Genomic DNA, 17,108 nt, shown 5'->3' with positions numbered 1-17,108 from the left:
GGCTGGTAACTGGTGGACATACAAACTTCCATATTCTGGTTTTTACCGTGGGTAGATCAGAATTGCTAAAATAATTGAGACCCTCTGTCTGTAACCAAACCTATGGAACACCATGCAATTAAATAATCTATGCCACAAAAATCTCTGCTAACTGTTTAAAATTAAGCATTCCAGATACAGATTTTAAATTACTCATTTTAGTCAAATGTTACATAGCCCCTAGAATTACTATGCAACATTGACTTTTGAGCAATGCTGCAATAAAATCATTTGGCTGTATATGCCTAAGTCAAAGCGGAAAAGGCAAGAGTTTCCGCTTGTCATTTTTAAAATCAGCAAATATATAGTTCATTAAAAATATCTCTTTTCTGCTGCTACAGTCATATCTAATCCAGCATGCCAAGCCACATTTAAATAATGAATACAGTTTATAGCCTGGTGACATAACTGACCAGAATGTTATTGCATAGCTTTTTCTTGAAATAACAATCGATATCTTTCATGCCTATCTTCTTGGTCTTTTAAACAAGTCATTTTATTTGCAAATTGGCTAACTGTAGGTTCTTTTGTCGAAAAATGAATCCACATTTATTAAAACAATAGAATGGTCTTGCAAAGCCTTTGAGGACAAAATCAATAATCAGTTCTCTGATAACTGATTTTCACCTTCAAGTTGATCTTGTATTGATAGAACATCTGTGTCAAAAAAGCTCTATCAGAGGGCAACGGGGCAAGCAAGTGCTAGTGGGCCCAGCCATGGGGGTTGAGGCCTTTTTACTCTGGATATACCGGGCCTGACCTACTATGGCTTCTGAGTAACTAGGCCAAGTACTCCCAGTACTCAAAGTTCGAGCTGTTAAAGGCTCTTTAGCGAGAGGTGGGGGCTCATAATTAAACAGTAGCCACAAAAGGATGATTGCCTAGTCAAATACTAACTTTTATGGTAAATGGAGTATTTTATATACTCACACAAAGCATGTACAACACACTAAATAATCCACACAGCCCTCTTAAGGTTAGCATGCTAGTGATATCCGGGGCAGAATCCCAAAGTCCCTCTATCCCTTCTAGTTTGGTTGGTTATTCCTTATTCAAGTAATGGAGGTGACTCCCAGATGCAGCACATCCTAGTCCCACACACCCCAAAAATCGATGCTTTGCTTAAGTGTTCACTAGTACCTCATTGCTAAGTTTGTGCAGTCCTTAGTGGGCCCAATGACCCGGACAGTGCTACCCAACCCCCTAACCCGTTAGCAACCAGCAATCACAGAGGAACTAGGGCACTCATTCATGAGCTCCAGTCTCCCTTCTCTTAGGAGCTACAGACTCTCAGGGTCTTTCCCCATTGATGCGTCAGGCCTCATCAGTTTTGTGACTACCTGTGTCTGATGTCAGACATCCTCTCGTGGCTCCAGCAGCAATCGGTAAGTGTTCTCTACAGCATCCTTTTGACTACAATCTAGGGTAATGGCACTTTTTACGGTGTGGTCCCCTCCTGGCACAAGGGCTCACAGATTACAACACTTCTATGGTGGCTTTTTCCTGGCACATGGGATCACAGCCTACAGTTCATTGAAAGAATATCGGAAACAAAAATATAGTGCGGACAGAATATTGTTGTGTAAAGATATCGAGGACCAAAATATTGAGAAGGTAATTGCAAATAGGTAAATATAGATTTACTGCTCTTAACTCCACATCTATGTACCTTGAAGATATATATATCATCAAGGTACATTTGTGTGGAGTATATATAGTAAAACGTTGCTTACCTATGGAAACTTACTTTCACAATAATTTGGTCCTTGATTTTCTTGACACAATATTCTGTCCACACAATATTTTTTCTCCGGTGTTTTGTTTAAGCCCTTGCATGCTGCCGCGATTCTGCGCCTGTGTGGCACATCCCGATCGCTGGTGCGGTCATGACGGCCCCCAGCCGTCATCAGCACACGAGCACCGTAGTGCATGACGGCTGGGGGCCGTCATCAGCATGCAAAGGGTTAAATACCACAGACACATGGACGTTGGTCTGCGTTTCACATTGCCCCCTCATGGCACACGGGGTCAATGACTAGAATGTTCCCACAGCCAACGGCCCCCACTTCATGGTAGTCTCCTCTTAGCACAGCATTCATGCAACAGGCAGGCAGCCCATACTTCTGCAACAATCCCAACCAAACTGGCTGTTCCACCCTTTGCTCACTGGGATCAAGTCGACAGGATTTCCACTGGGCCTTGCACCCTCCAGGCACTCTCCTCCTCACAGGGCTCTCTGATCTTGGTAGGCAGACAGACTGCAAGCGCACTACTTCTCACAGGGTACTCTGGTCTTGGCAGTCAGGCAGTATGTAGGCACTTTTCCTCCTTTCAGGAAGCACTGGTCTTGGCAGGCAGGCAGCGGGAAGTTAACTCCTTTGAAGTGCCCTCTCCTCTGCACTGGCCTTTGTCAAATGGACAGTCTGTCACAGCAGAAATGGCTACTAATCTGAGTGACTCACAGCACAGCCCAGGCCAAGGAAATTACCAAGAAACACACCTGACTGTCAGCCTCCACCGAAATATGCCCCATAAAGCTTCAAAAGGTTAAGCCTTCCTCACTATCAGGATTCCCTGGTAGTGACAACCTTTTCAGTTCCACACTCTTCCTAACAATGAGCACAGGCTCCAACACTAACTCCTCCTGGAACCAAATAGCCCTTTTTGTGCCCAGAGGATGTTCTGCTCCTTTCCCTCAGTGTGTGTGACCGAAACTAGCCCTCAGGAATATCAGCAAAACAAACTTCTATATGTGGTTTGCAGTCCTCCCCACTCCAGCTTCTCCCTGGGCATCCAAAATGGAACCCACTGGTCTCCATGTTATGTGCCATCCACAGGCACACATATGCACAAGTATTATGTGCTGTCCAGCGCTACACACATTCTAACCAGGCCAAGGGTGAGTGAAGTGCACAGCCATGGAACTTTATATGAGTGTGTCAATAGGCCCCACTCCAGTGGCAGGCAAAAAAGCCTTTTCGTATCACTGCTTCTACTGAACCCATAAGTGAGTAGACCTTCAGGTAGCCTAAAGCCCCTGATATCCGACTCCATTTCATGTAGGCCACAACTTCATCTTGGATAATGGACGTCACCATCTTCTAAATGTTAGACAATGGAAGTTGCCATATTTTCCAATTTATTAAGAATCATTATCATGTTGTATAGTGTTGGGGGCAAGATGGCCGCTGACGGACCGTAGGAGGACGGTCGCACTTTCCTTCTCTCCCGTCATGGACTGAAAATGAGTCTCACCCCGAGCACCCTGTACTAATTTTGTCGCCTATGCGGAGTATGTGGGGCATGCATTATAAAGCAGAGAGGTGCATAGAGCGTGGATATAATTCACAAGTGCCCAATTACAGAAGCGCCTACCTGAGAGCGGCGATCCGGAGCTGGGAGAGCTTTGTGACAGGCAAATCACTTTGGCTGTGGTTAGAGATCGCTAGATTGTGGAAGCGGCACACGCAGACAATGGCGCCTCGAGGAGTAAAGACGAAAGAGGCCAAGGAGAGCACCCTGGCTGCAGGGGCAGAGGCTGATACCCCTGGAGCAGCATCCTCCGCCGCCACCGCCGCCGACGCAGCACGGGCAGGTGTTGCGAGCAGGAAAACGGCAGTGAAGGCTGCCGGCGCTGGGTCGATTGGGGATGCCTCGCACGCTCCGAATTCCGCCGACCTTGGAAAAGACACAGCAGCTGGAAACATTAAAAAAAGGTGGTTCGAGGTCGGATGCCGGCTGTAGGGAAGAACATGACGGCCAAAGAGACGCTCCGACAGCCGACCCTGCATGAAATCTTCACGCCTACCAGAACGCTGTCTGTGCTAAACCCAGACGAAATATCGGCCCAGATTCCACAAGGCATCGAGCAGGATGTCAGACGAAAGGAGCGGATAGAAACAGAGGACAATGATCCGGTAGACGCCAAGGATGATCGGCTGATCGAAGTACACACAGGCAGTGTGAATGATGATACAGAAATGACGGTAGAGGCTCCAGGAGAAGAAACAGGGGCAGGCCCATTGACAGTAGAAACATCAGGTCAGCGGGAGCGGGAGCAAACTGGAGACCTTGTTCAGCAGGAGGTAAGGGGTGCTGCAGAGGTAAATGAGACTGACAATATGGGTACAAACAAAATGGGTACAAGCATAGAGCTGCAGCTCTTATTGGAAGGCGAGCAGGAACAGGAGCCAGCAGTTACCTTCGCAGCTACCCCAGTAGACCTACCCCAAGCCCAGGCAGTGACACAGGGGCAAGAAAAGACACAACGGGGCTAGTTAACAAATGACAAAGTACTAATCCCCTTGAAGACTGGGGGAGCAGCGCACATGAAGCTAAAGGGAGGCTGCTAAGCACTTGGGGGGGCACTGAAGCCAAAGGCAGAGGCAAAAAACAAGAGAGACCAAGAGGTATGGCAAGTACAGTAACCGGAGGGATGCAGGAGAAAGCTGCACCAGGTTCCCCGAGCGACGAGTGTTTTTTCTCATTAAATGAAGACCCGGGCGCCTCAGTCTCCAGCAGGGGAAGTTATACGGATGAATCAGAACCAGAGACTAACAGCCTGATTCATGTAGGCAATAGCGCTCGCAAAAGGGCCAGATTCTGAGAATCTGGCCCTTTGCGAGTGCGATTTTTGCATTTGGTATTCATGATACCAAATGCAAAAATCGCTATTTAAGAAGTCGCAAATATGCGAGGAATAGCATTTAAGGAATCTCTATTAGAGATTCCTCAAATGCTATTCATGACACATCCTGAAATTGCGATTTAGCACTTTTGGGGCCGCTATTTACCGAGAGGTCAGACCTGTCGGTAAATAGCAGAAACTCAGAAAAATGCTTTTAAAAGCATTTTTCAAAGTTGCATGTTGCACACACACATGTCCTTTGGACATGTGTGTGCGCAACACCTGTCCAAATGTGCATTTTAGGGGTGCTACAGGGCGTCCTTTGGACACCCCTGGCACCCTTTCAATCGCTATCTTATTTGCGAGTAGCAAATTGCTACTCGCAAATAAGGGATACTCCCCATTCATTCCTATGGGCCTCTTGGCCCATAGGATTGAATGGGGAGTTTTTGCGAGTAGCAAATTGCTACTCGCAAATAAAGAACATGTAGGAATCGCTATTTAATTAGCAATTCCTACATGAATGCCGTTTTGCGTGTCCTCAATAGCGAGTCGCTATGATTCGCTATTAGGGACACGCAAAACGGATTGTACATGAATCAGGCTGTAAGTCTGACTCGGACTCAGCGGGCACTACTGAAGAGAGCAGCTCTGATCATAGAGGGTCTATTGGGACAAGACAACGTTGTCCTGGGTCCAGGGCTAAGCAGAGGAAAAGGCTCAGCCTACAGCAAGGGGAGATAGTCAAAAAGTTGGACTGGGACTATGCTGCAACATCACAGTTATATCTAGAAAATGGAGGCTTGGACACACAGTAGGGTGCTGCCGCTAACGGAGCCTCAAACCAATCAATCAATCAATCGAAGCATTTATATAGCGTGCTACTCACCCAGAGGGTCTCAAGGCGCTTGGGGAGGGGGGGTCCGCTACTGCTCGAACAGCCAGGTCTTGAGCTGCTTCCTGAAGGCAAGGTGATCCTGGGTCAGGCGGAGGTGGGTCGGGAGGGAATTCCACATCTTGGCGGCCAGGTAGGAGAAGGACCTTCCTCCTGTGGTGGCTCTTCGGATGCGCGGGACGGCGGCGAGGGCGTTGTTGGCTGATCGAAACTGGCGTGTGGGGGTGTAGAAGTTGAGGTGGTTGTTGAGGTATCTTGGGCCTTGGTTGTGTAGGGCTTTGTGTGCGTGGGTGAGGAGTCGGAACGTGATTCTCTTGTTGACCGGGAGCCAGTGCAGGTCTCTCAGGTGTCCGGAGATGTGGCTGTGTCGGGGGATGTCCAGGATGAGTCTTGCTGAGGCGTTCTGGATTCGCTGGAGTCTCTTCTGGAGTTTGGCAGGTGTTCCGGCGTAGAGGGAGTTGCCGTAGTCCAGTCGGCTGGTGACGAGGGCCTGGGTGACCGTCTTCCTGGTCTCGGTGGGGATCCACCAGAAGATCTTACGTAGCATGCGCAGGATGTTGAAGCATGACGAGGAGACGGCGTTGACTTGTCTGGTCAAGGAGAGGGAGGAGTCCAGGATGAAGCCCAGGTTGCGTGCGTGGTCTGTTGGTTTGGGTGCGCTGCCCCGGGCAGGGGGCCACCAGGAGTCGTCCCAGGCGGAGGGCAAGGATCCCAGGATGAGGACTTCCGTCTTGTCTGAGTTCAGTTTCAGGCGGCTGTTCATCATCCACTCGGCTACGTCTTTCATCCCTTCATGTAGGTTGGCTCTGGCGGTGGCGGGGTCGTTGGTGAGGGAGAGGATCAGCTGGGTGTCGTCGGCGTAAGAGATGATGTTAAGGTTGTGTTGGCGTGCGATGGCCGCAAGGGGGCTCATGTAGACATTGAAGAGGGTGGGGCTGAGCGAGGAGCCTTGAGGAACGCCGCAGATGACTTCGGTGGCTTCTGATCTGAACGGGGGGAGGCGGACTCTCTGAGTCCTTCCGGCGAGGAAGGAGATGATCCATTCTAGTGCCTTCTCTTGGATTCCGACGTTGCTAAGGCGCTGCACTAGGGTGCGGTGGCAGACAGTGTCGAATGCCGCGGAGAGGTCCAGGAGGATGAGGGCCGCTGTTTCTCCGTTGTCGAGCAGGGCTCGGATATCATCAGTGGCTGCGATGAGGGCGGTCTCGGTGCTGTGGTTGGCCCGGAAGCCAGACTGTGAGCGGTCGAGGGAACCAATCGCCTCGAGGAAGTCGGTCAGCTGCTTGTTGACGGTCTTCTCGATGACTTTGGCTGGGAACGGGAGGAGTGAGATGGGGCGGTAATTTTTGAGTTCGGTGGGGTCCGCTGATGATTTCTTCAGTAGAGCGCTGAGTTCGGCATGCTTCCAGCTCTCCGGGAAGGTAGCGGTGTCGAAGGAGGTGTTGATGATGTCCCGCAGGTGGGGTGCGATGATGGAGTCGGCTTTGTTGAAGACGGGGGTCGGTTGGAGATCCGGAGTGGATGGAGTTCCTCGTGCGTCGGGTTTCCTCGGTGTTGATCGGGGTCCAGGCGTGGAGGGTGGTGGTGGGTGGTTCGGGTGCTGTCGTGGGGTGCGTTGGCTGTGTGCTGAAGCTGTTGTGTATGTCCGTGATCTTGTTGTGGAAGTAGGAGGCGAGGGAGTTGCAGAGGTCTTGTGATGGGGCGATGTCATTGTTTCCGGCGCTGGGGTTGGAGAGCTCTTTGACGATGTTCAAGAGTTCCTTGCTGTTGTGGGCGTTGTTGTCCAGTCGTTCCTTGAATACGGATTTCTTGATGGTGTGGATCAGTTGGTGGTGTTTTCGAGTGGCGAGCTTGAGGGTGGTCATGTTGTCTGGTGTTGGGTCTCTGCACCAGGCTCTCTCGAGGGCTCGGCAGTTCTTCTTGGAGCTCTTGAGTTCGTTGGTGAACCATGGCGCTTTCTGACTGCCGGGTCTGCTGGGCGGGGTCCTCAGTGGGGCGAGGTCGTCTGCACAGTTGCTGATCCACTTCGTGAGGTTGTTGGCGGCCTGGCTGGGGTTTGCTGCGCTGGCGGGGGGGTCCTGGCTCAGGGATGCGGCGAGCTGGTCGGCTGTGATCTTGTTCCAGCTTCTGCGTGCAACCTGTTGCTGGTGGTGGTGGATCGTGTTCTTTCTGTAGCTGAAGTGGACGCAGCTGTGGTCCGTCCAGTGGAGTCCGGTGGCGTGGCTGAAGGTGATGTCCTTGCTGGAGGAGAAGACGGGGTCGAGTGTGTGTCCGGCGTTGTGGGTGGGGGTGGTCACCAGTTGCTTGAGACCGAGGGTGGCGAGGTTGTCCAGCAGGCTGGCGGTGTTGCGGTCGTTGTTGTTCTCCAGGTGGAAGTTGAGGTCCCCGAGGAGGATGTAATCAGCGGAGGGGAGGGCGTGCGGGCTGATGAAGTCGGCGATGTCTTCGCTGAATTGTGTGCGTGGTCCCGGGGGTCTGTAGATGAGGGTGCCTCTGAGGGTGGTCTTGGGGTCGGTGTGGATCTGGAAGTGCAGGTGTTCTGCGGTTGTGAGGGTGTCGTCGGAGTTGGTCGTGATGCGGATGGTGTTCCTGTGGACGATGGCGATGCCTCCTCCGGTGTGGTTGCTGCGGTCCCTCCGGGTGATCTTGTAACCGTCTGGGATGGCGATGGCGATGTCGGGCGCTGAGGAGGCGTTCATCCAGGTGTCCGTGAGGAAGGCGACGTCAGGTGATGTTGTGTCGAGGAGGTTCCAGAGCTCCACGGCGTGTCTGTGGACGGAGCGGGTGTTGAGCAGGATGCACTTCAGGTGGTTGCTGCTGGTTCTCGGCTTGGTAGGTGCGGGTGCGGTGCAGTTCCGGATGCAGGCGAACTTGCAGGAGTGGCAGCTGAAGGGTCCGTGGGTGCGTCTCGGGGTGGCTCGGTAGCATCCAGGGATCCGGCCGGTGTTGAGTGCGTTGAGTTCGGTGGCGTTGTAGGTCCGGCGGGTGGGCTGGTGTCTGCAAGGGCCAGGGTTCCGGGAGCTGGGCGCGGTCCAGGCGCGGACGGGCGCAGACGGGCTTACCTTTGGCGCGCCTTCGGCGCACAATCGGCGCGCCCGCTGTGCGTCAACGCTGCGCGTACGCGCGGTCGCCATTTATGGCGAAGTGGGAGGGAGGGAGGAGCAGCTGGGAGGAGGGAGCGGGGAGGGCACAGAAGGAAAAGGGGGCGTGTCCGCACTCACGGCGGCGGGAAGCGGGGAGCGGGGCGGGTGTGCACAGGGGGCGAGTACAGGTAAAACAGCACAGGGGGCCACACAATACCAGAGAATGGGGACCAAAAAGCACTATTAGACAAAAGGAAACGGAGTTAGCACAAAAGGAAGCAAGTTAACACAGGAGACCACGCAAGAGACGACGGCGGGGGGCGGGGTCAGCAGGCAGGCTCAGCGAGGCTGAGGGCAGCGGCAGGCGGGGAGCACACGCTACAGCTGGTGGCCGTGCGGCACGGGGGTGTCCTGAGACCAGGTCACACTCACCTGCGCCGCGGGGTCGCCATTTATGGCCAAGTGGGAGGGAGGGAGGAGTAGCTGGGAGGCGGGAGCGGGGAGGGCACAGAAGGAAAAGGGGGCGTGGCCGCACTCACGGCGGCGGGAAGCGGGGAGCGGGGCGGGTGTGCACAGGGGGCGAGTACAGGTAAAACAGCACAGGGGGCCACACAATACCAGAGAATGGGGACCAAAAAGCACTATTAGACAAAAGGAAACGGAGTTAGCACAAAAGGAAGCAAGTTAACACAGGAGACCACGCAAGAGACGACAGCGGGGGGCGGGGTCAGCAGGCAGGCTCAGCGAGGCTGAGGGCAGCGGCAGGCGGGGAGCACACGCTACAGCTGGTGGCCATGCGGCGCGGGGTGTCCTGAGACCAGGTCACACTCACCTGCGCCGCGCGGTCGCCATTTATGGCCAAGTGGGAGGGAGGGAGGAGCAGCTGGGAGGCAGGAGCGGGGAGGGCACAGAAGGAAAAGGGGGCGTGGCCGCACTCACGGCGGCGGGAAGCGGGGAGCGGAGCGGGTGTGCACAGGGGGCGAGTACAGGTAAAACAGCACAGGGGGCCACACAATACCAGAGAATGGGGACCAAAAAGCGCTATTAGACAAAAGGAAACGGAGTTAGCACAAAAGGAAGCAAGTTAACACAGGAGACCACGCAAGAGACGACGGCGGGGGGCGGGGTCAGCAGGCAGCTCAGCGAGGCTGAGGGCAGCGGCAGGCGGGGAGCACACGCTACAGCTGGTGGCCGTGCGGCGCGGGGGTGTCCTGAGACCAGGTACCCAGCTACTATGGAACTGTTGTTCGTCACCCTCAAACAAATGCAGGGTGAGGCCAGGGCTGAGTCAAGAAACGCCAGGCACGAGTCCAAGAAGATACAAGGGGCTCTTAGGAAAATGAACTGGCTGTACACAGAGGTGGTGGGAAGAGTAACCCAGGTCGAAGAGCGAACAGGAAATGTAGAAGACGAAGTATCAAAGTGGCAGCAGTTTAAGGAAGACCAAGAAAAGCTGGCTGAAGACATGAGGTGGAAGCTCGAAGCCTTTGAGAACCGCCAAAGGCGTAACAATGTAAGACTCTTGGGAATAGACGAGGGAGTCGAGGGGCAGGATGTCCGGGCCTTCGTGATTAACCTACTCAAAAAAGCTTTTCCAGAACTGTCAATCTGGAACTGGGAAAGTGAGGTGCAGATTGCACATAGGTTCCCTATGTTTCAAAAGAAGGGAGCTGCAAGTGATGGTGGCAGTAAGCCTAGGGCAATCTTGGTCTTTCTCGGGAATAATATTTTGCGGCAAGAGGTGATGGATAGAGCGAAGCCAGAGGCAAAAAGAACAGTCGATGGGGTCACCTTCTTCGCAAGACCGGACTTTTTCCATGCAACAGTGGAGAGGAGATGGAGATTAAGACAAATGATACCGGCGTTTCAGGCTCTGGGACTGAAGGCTTATTTATTATTCCCGTCAAGGCTGAAGGTTCTGATAAACGGGACTGTTAGAATGTTTTCTGCTGAAGTAAAAGCGCAGGAGTTTTTTTCAGAATGCAAGAAGAAAAGGGGGCAAGTAGGGCAAGGGAGGGCAGCATCACATTAAAGTATACTGGTATAAGAATCTCAAGTAGGATTAATGGAAGAGGTTTTGAAGCACAGGGTGCAATTTGGAAAGGGAGGCTCAGGGTTCTATTAGGGGTATAGGGACTCTGACGGGAGGGGGGGAAGCGACTACCTGCGGACACATAGCAGCTACACATAGGTCATGTATGACCTATTTTCCCGTAGGGGGGGCTCTGTGGGTGGAGGGTTTGGGGGGGCTCCTGGACACGTTTGTGGGGGAGGTGATGTAGGGATTGAACATGACACAGGAGGGAAGTTTATTAGTAGGATGTTAAGTGGTGAATTAGGGGCACAAGCAAGAAAAGGGGATGCAAGTATCAAAAGGTTGGGCAAGACACAGAGGGTTAAAAAAGGAGGAAATAAAGATGTGTACTAGAATACTCACTATTAATGTATGCGGGTTGAACGATCGGGTGAAAAGACAGCGTGTGGCAGCTTACCTTAGAGCATCAGGAGCGGATTTAATATTCCTGCAGGAAACGCACATTGAAGGTAGTAAGGAGTATCTCTTGGAACAGCTAGGTTTTCAGGTACTAGCATGCTCCAGACAAGGGGTAAAGACAAGAGGAGTTGCAATACGGGCTAAAAAAAAACAAGTAACAGGTAGGAAGAAAATAGAGGATGTATGGGGCAGGTGGGTCTTAGTAGAATGCCAAGTAAAGGGGGACTGGATTACGTTAGGGCCCATCTATGGATCAACAGAGGACGACCCAGAGATCTTCTCGTTCTTAGATACTGAACTGCCAGCATGGGTCCAACAGTAATTTTGGGGGGAGATTTTAACATTAATGGTATAGGAGGCTAGGTCTATGGGGTGCAGGGAAATACCAGGGAAGGAAGAAAAGGGTATGAGGGCAATTAACGAGATGGCAAGAAATAACGCACTGGTAGATGTATGGAATGCAACCAAGCCACTGGATGATGGCCCCACGTATTATTCTGCACCACATAGAGTTTTCGTGAGGCTAGATTATTTTATGATATCTAATAGGTTGATAGGGAAAGCGAAGATGGAAAGGGGACCCCGCATTGTGTCAGATCACAACCCACTGACACTCATAATAGAGAATAGAGTAAGTGCTGGGCCTCCACGAAAATGGACATTCGAACGAAGATTGTCAAAATGTAAGCATTACATTGAGCACTTGGAAAAATGGATAGAAAACTACTGGGAGGCGAATTGGCATAGCACCACCACAGGTTTTACCTGGGACGCTTTTAAGGCTGGGTGCGCGGGGAAACTCTTAGTTATAGTCTAAAAAAACAAAAAAAGGAGAAGGCCAGAGAGTTCAGGTTATACCAGAAGGTTGCAGAAGTGGAGGCTGAGCTGGTGGCGTTAGTCCAGACAGGGGCATCTATAGAACAGACCCTGATAGAATTAGCAAGAGCAAAAGCAGAAGCAGGGGAAAGTATAGCAGCAAAGGCAGCGGAGTTATATGTGGCAAGAAAGGAGCATTGCCATGAGTATAGTGAAAGAGTGGGACATACCCTGGCGGTTAGGACTAGGCAATACGAGGCAAGGGGGGAGGTTAAGGAGATTAAAGATAGTAATGGGAGGTTAATCAGGAAGAGGCTGGAATTAGAGAGGTGTTCAGGCAGTATTATACTAGGCTGTATAATGAGGATCAGGAAACGGATGAATATTTAACCAACAAATACTTTTCTAATATAGCTGCGCCATACCTTACTCAGGAGGATAGGGATGAACTGGACTTACCAATACGGGAAGAAGAGGTGAGGCACGCATTGGCAAGCCTACCACGAGGGAAAGCCGCAGGTCCAGACCAGCTCCCAGTGGAGTTTTACAGAGTCTTTCAGAGAGCAATTTTTAAGTATATGTTGGAAACAGTGCAGTTGGCACAGGAGGGACATTCAATACCGAAGTCGTGGGCAGGGGCAGAAATTGTCATTATTCTTAAAAAAGGGAAGGCACCTACAGAGGCTGGTTCCTACAGGTCAATTACACTCCTAAATGCAGATGCCAAAGTCTACTCCAAGGTTCTGGCCACTAGACTTTCAAAGGTGATAGATGCTATAGTGATTCAGGCGCAGCATGGCTTTATTCCAGGGAGGGGGACGACGGAACACATAAGAAGAGTAATTACACTATTTGATGCCACAGAAGTCACAGGGGACCCAATGTCAGTTATGCTCCTAGACACGGAGAAAGCATTTGACCGGGTCTCCTGGGACTATCTGTGGTCATCTTTGGGTTGGGCTGGCATAGGGAATATGTTTATTCGGGCTATTCAGATGCTTTACCAAGATCCAACTGCACGGGTGAGGGTCAATGGGGACTACACGAATGTGCTTGAAATAAAGCGGGGCACCAGGCAGGGGTGCCCATGCTCCCCGTTGCTTTTTGCCATATATCTAGACCCGCTGTTGCGTAGGTTAATAGGGAATAGGAGAATTGTACCAGTAAGATCCATGGGGGGTGAAGGCAAGGTGTTGGCATACGCCGACGATGTTGCGGTTCTTTCATCAGAACCTACGGAAGCAATAAGGGAAATAGAGGGAGAAGCGATGGTGTTTGGCAGAATAGCTGGCTACTCTTTGAATAAAGCAAAAATGCTGATTATTATAAACAACAAGGTGCAGTACAGAGATAGCCGTGTGGTAGACTCAGGCATTTATTTGGGGATAGAAAGAACAGCGAACCTAGATAGTGTGGTGGAAAGAAACATTGAACCAATAATTAAAAAGGCTAAGAGGGATCTGTACAGATGGCATAACCTACACCTTACACTAGTGGGGCGAGAAAATGTAGTAACAATGATGCTATTGCCAAAACTGCTATATATCTATCGGGAAATCCCACTGGCATTTGATCAAAAATGGTATGTCACGCTGGAGCAGATGGTAAATAGGTTCCTATGGGCGCATGGGAAAACTAGGCGGGCCCAGAGATATATGACATTGCCAAAAGAAAAGGGGGGATGGGCAGTTCCAGATTTTAAAATGTATCATTGGGCAGCAGTTTTTCAATATATGGTGGAGTTAATTGGTGGAGCACCAGAGCAAGTAGGTGTGGGCAACTCGGTATATGCTGTACTGATGGGGGCAGAAAATATAAAAAATCTCTTCCTAAAACACACTGAATTAAGCTATTACAAAAGGACGAAATTTAAAACCCTTTTAGCGGCATATAAGATATGGGTGGCATTTAAAAAGAGATACGGATTAGGAAGATATAATGCATACACACGATTATTGAACAACCAAACGCTACCTCCAGAGATATTTGCGGATTCAGTATTTAGGGAGTGGGGTCAGAGGGGCATTGTGAGTATTAAGGACCTGATGGGGGAACAGGGGATGTTCCAATTCACGGAAATACAACAACACTTAGGGGGGACACAAGACGTTTTTATAAATACCTACAAGTGAGGAGTTTGCTTGCTACGAAAAAGGGGGGCCCAGCTGGGTTTAGTAAAAATGCAATTATGGAGTATGTAGGTAAACAGGGGGGTTGCACGATTAAAAGAATTTACTCTAAATTAATAGAAAGCAGAGAGGATGATTTAGGGAGGCAGGGGGACAAATGGGTAGATAGGTTGTGGGTAGGGCAGGAACATTTTCAGCTATCACTGGAATTAGGAAGGAATACATTATGCTGTGCAGCTCTGAAGGCGCAACATTACAAAACCATTTTCTCACTTTATTATACCCCAGCAAAAATTGCGCAATGGGGAGGCACATCCGGAACCACATGTCCACGCTGTAATAGCTCTAAAGCCGGGGTGGTGCATATGTTTGCTACTTGTCCAACACTGACTCCTTTACATAAAGAAATAGAAAAGTTCTTGGAGAACGCTATGGGTATTACCGTAGAGTTGACGCCTGCCAGGCTGGTCTTGGGAGTGGATGGGCAGTGTGAAGCAACTAGATTCCTGTTTGTAGCTTCTGCAGTGTTAAGACTATGTGTGGCATCAGCCTGGAAAGACCCGGTAGCACCCACTTTCCATCAATGGCTGGCGCGGTGACTCTCTATATACAACTTAGAGAGGGAAAGATATATGCAAGGACAGGCAAAAGCGGGAGGAAGCTAGGTTTAGAAATATGGGAACCTATGGAAAACTGGAAGAAACGATAGGAATCTCATAGCTGTGACTCCCTCATGTAATTGTCTCTTTGAATGCTCCCACTCTCTGCCTTGCCAAAGCTATATCTTCCCTGACATTTCTTCCTCTTTATTTATCTGCTTGATCTTCTTCCCCTTCCTTTTTTTTTCTTTTTCTGATTTTTGCTTTTTGTCTTCTTTTTCTCTGCCTGTCTTATTTTTCTTGTTCCCTTTTATTGCTCCCTTTTTTTCCATCCTGTGTTTAGAGAATTTTTATCATGTTTAGTAATGAATTTGTATATGTAAAACAGTATTTGTGCATTTTTTTCTGTGTCTGCTTATAAAGTGTCATGCAGCCAGGGGGGAGGGAAACGCGGGATAAATACCTAATAAAAATGTTTAAAATAAAAGAATCATTATCATGTCTGCCATTTGATGCAGATGTCATCTGACCATATCTTTCTAAGAACTGTGAAAGCGTCAAGTTATTTGACTGATGGCGTAGATGTAACACCTGATGCAACATTAGTCTGGGACCAGTGTCTACACTTCACCATGTCAAGGTCAAAATAGAATAAATACAGACATATAGCCCAAATATTCTGAATTTACATCCTATTACCTTATATGTTTATAAGGAGACATCTGGGATGCACACCTTGTTGCATATAGTCGCTCCCCGTGGAGGGGCTGGCGCCGCAAGGGTTCCCCAGACTGTGCAAATTCTATCTCCAGCCTCTTCACCACCAGCTGCCAACCTAATACCTGTTCTGATGGCCCCCCTCTAGCTACCTCTAGTCAGAATAACAATTCCACCGCACTGCCGGTTGTGAAAGAGCTGCAAATGTACTGCCATCACGAGAGTCTACATGCTCCCCCACACGGTTGGCTGGCTCTAACTCCCCTAGCCCCACTGCTCCACAACGCTGCCCAGAGTCTCCCCATGATCCCTTCCCCGAGCCTAACCCGCAATCCCGACGTGGCCCACAGGCTGGCAAGGGTCGCCTGCTGTCCGTCCCCTCCTCCCCTATCCTACACATCCCTCAAGCTTGCAGTTTCATTTCCCAGAATTCCTTGCCCCCGGGCCCACTCATTCGCCACTGGTCCCACTTGTCCCTTCCACCACTCGCTATCCTCATCTGCAGGGTCCCCGGGACCTGGCCTCACATCCCCATTTACACACCTCATTGAAAGACAGACTTAACGAGATTGCACTCTGCCTACAACAACTTAAGGCAGATATTCGTAGTCTATCACACTTCACTGAGGATTTGTCAGTTAATCCCAGACTAAGCCGCTCCCTTTTGACCAATCTCCATCTAGGCTCGCTCCCAGACTGCGGTTGTACCAGGTACCATTTCCCCCTATCCCACGCATCCCACACCACCCACACACCCCATTGTTGGGCCTCCGCTCCGCACCCTAATGACCCCTCTCGCACCCCCAGATGTAGAGCCTTCCTGTCTGATAGTGATATTCATTCTCTCCTACTGTCAAATGATCTGTCACTTTGCTCTGCCCCATCAAACTCACATCTAATTGAATCAATCCCCACTGATTCCTTCAGGGAACCTAAGCTAAACACAAGATCCTTAAATGTGAAAAACCTCACAATAGTCACCTTCACTTTACCCCCATCAATGGACACCCCCGTTAGTCTTAAATGCGCGCTCCTAAACTGCAGAGTGGCTCTTAAACACGTTGAGGACATTGCCGCTCTCATCCTTGTCGAAGATCTTGACCTTGTAATGTCGAAGGAAACTATGCTAAATGACTCAGCCGCTCCCATCCTGGACCTTTAAATGCCTCCCAACTTTGATATCATTAGGTTGGATAGAACTAGTGGTCAAGGGGGAGGCATTGCATGCCTACATCATAGTAATCTAATAGTGAATGTCATTCATGCCGACCTCCTGCCATCTTGTCAATATCTATACATTGAAAGTGACTGGGGGCAACAATCACCCATGCACCCTGCACACGTTCTACTAACCCCCTCGCGACAACCTTCCCTTCGCTGAACAGATCATGGACATTATTTCAGCCAACGCGGATTTTCAGGGCACTCAGATCTTCCTGGGAAATGTCAACCGTCACTGGAATGATATAAACAATGTGATGGTCAACAGCCTTAAATCCTTCCTACTTGACCTTAACCTTATCAAATTATGTGGCAGCCCATGCATAACAAAGGAGCCACGCTAGATCTTGTCATTGGTAAGCCCAACTCTTTCCTCCTGCCTGGAATTGATCCTCCCATGTGACTAGACTGACCCCTACTGCATCACCTTCCTTGTCCTTGAATCGGTAAGAGCAAGCAGATCACAACATAAGAACCCAAAACAGATG

At 50.2% G+C, this 17,108-nt stretch overlaps 1 long non-coding RNA gene across 1 annotated transcript in view; it reads right to left on the bottom strand.

Annotated features, from left to right (window-relative positions):
• Positions 1-3,913, bottom strand: part of LOC144767103 (uncharacterized) — a 30,049-nt gene extending 26,136 nt beyond the window's left edge. Inside the window, exon 1 of the long non-coding RNA XR_013598062.1 lies at positions 3,415-3,913. This is a non-coding gene — a long non-coding RNA (uncharacterized LOC144767103). The remainder of the gene's footprint in view (positions 1-3,414) is intronic.
• Positions 3,914-17,108: the final 13,195 nt, after the last annotated feature.

Source organism: Lissotriton helveticus, chromosome 7 (assembly GCF_964261635.1).
Source record: "Lissotriton helveticus chromosome 7, aLisHel1.1, whole genome shotgun sequence".
NCBI lineage: Eukaryota > Metazoa > Chordata > Amphibia > Caudata > Salamandridae > Lissotriton > Lissotriton helveticus.
The sequence above is the reverse complement of the archived record's forward strand: the minus strand, read 5'-3'. Positions and strand labels throughout refer to the sequence as shown.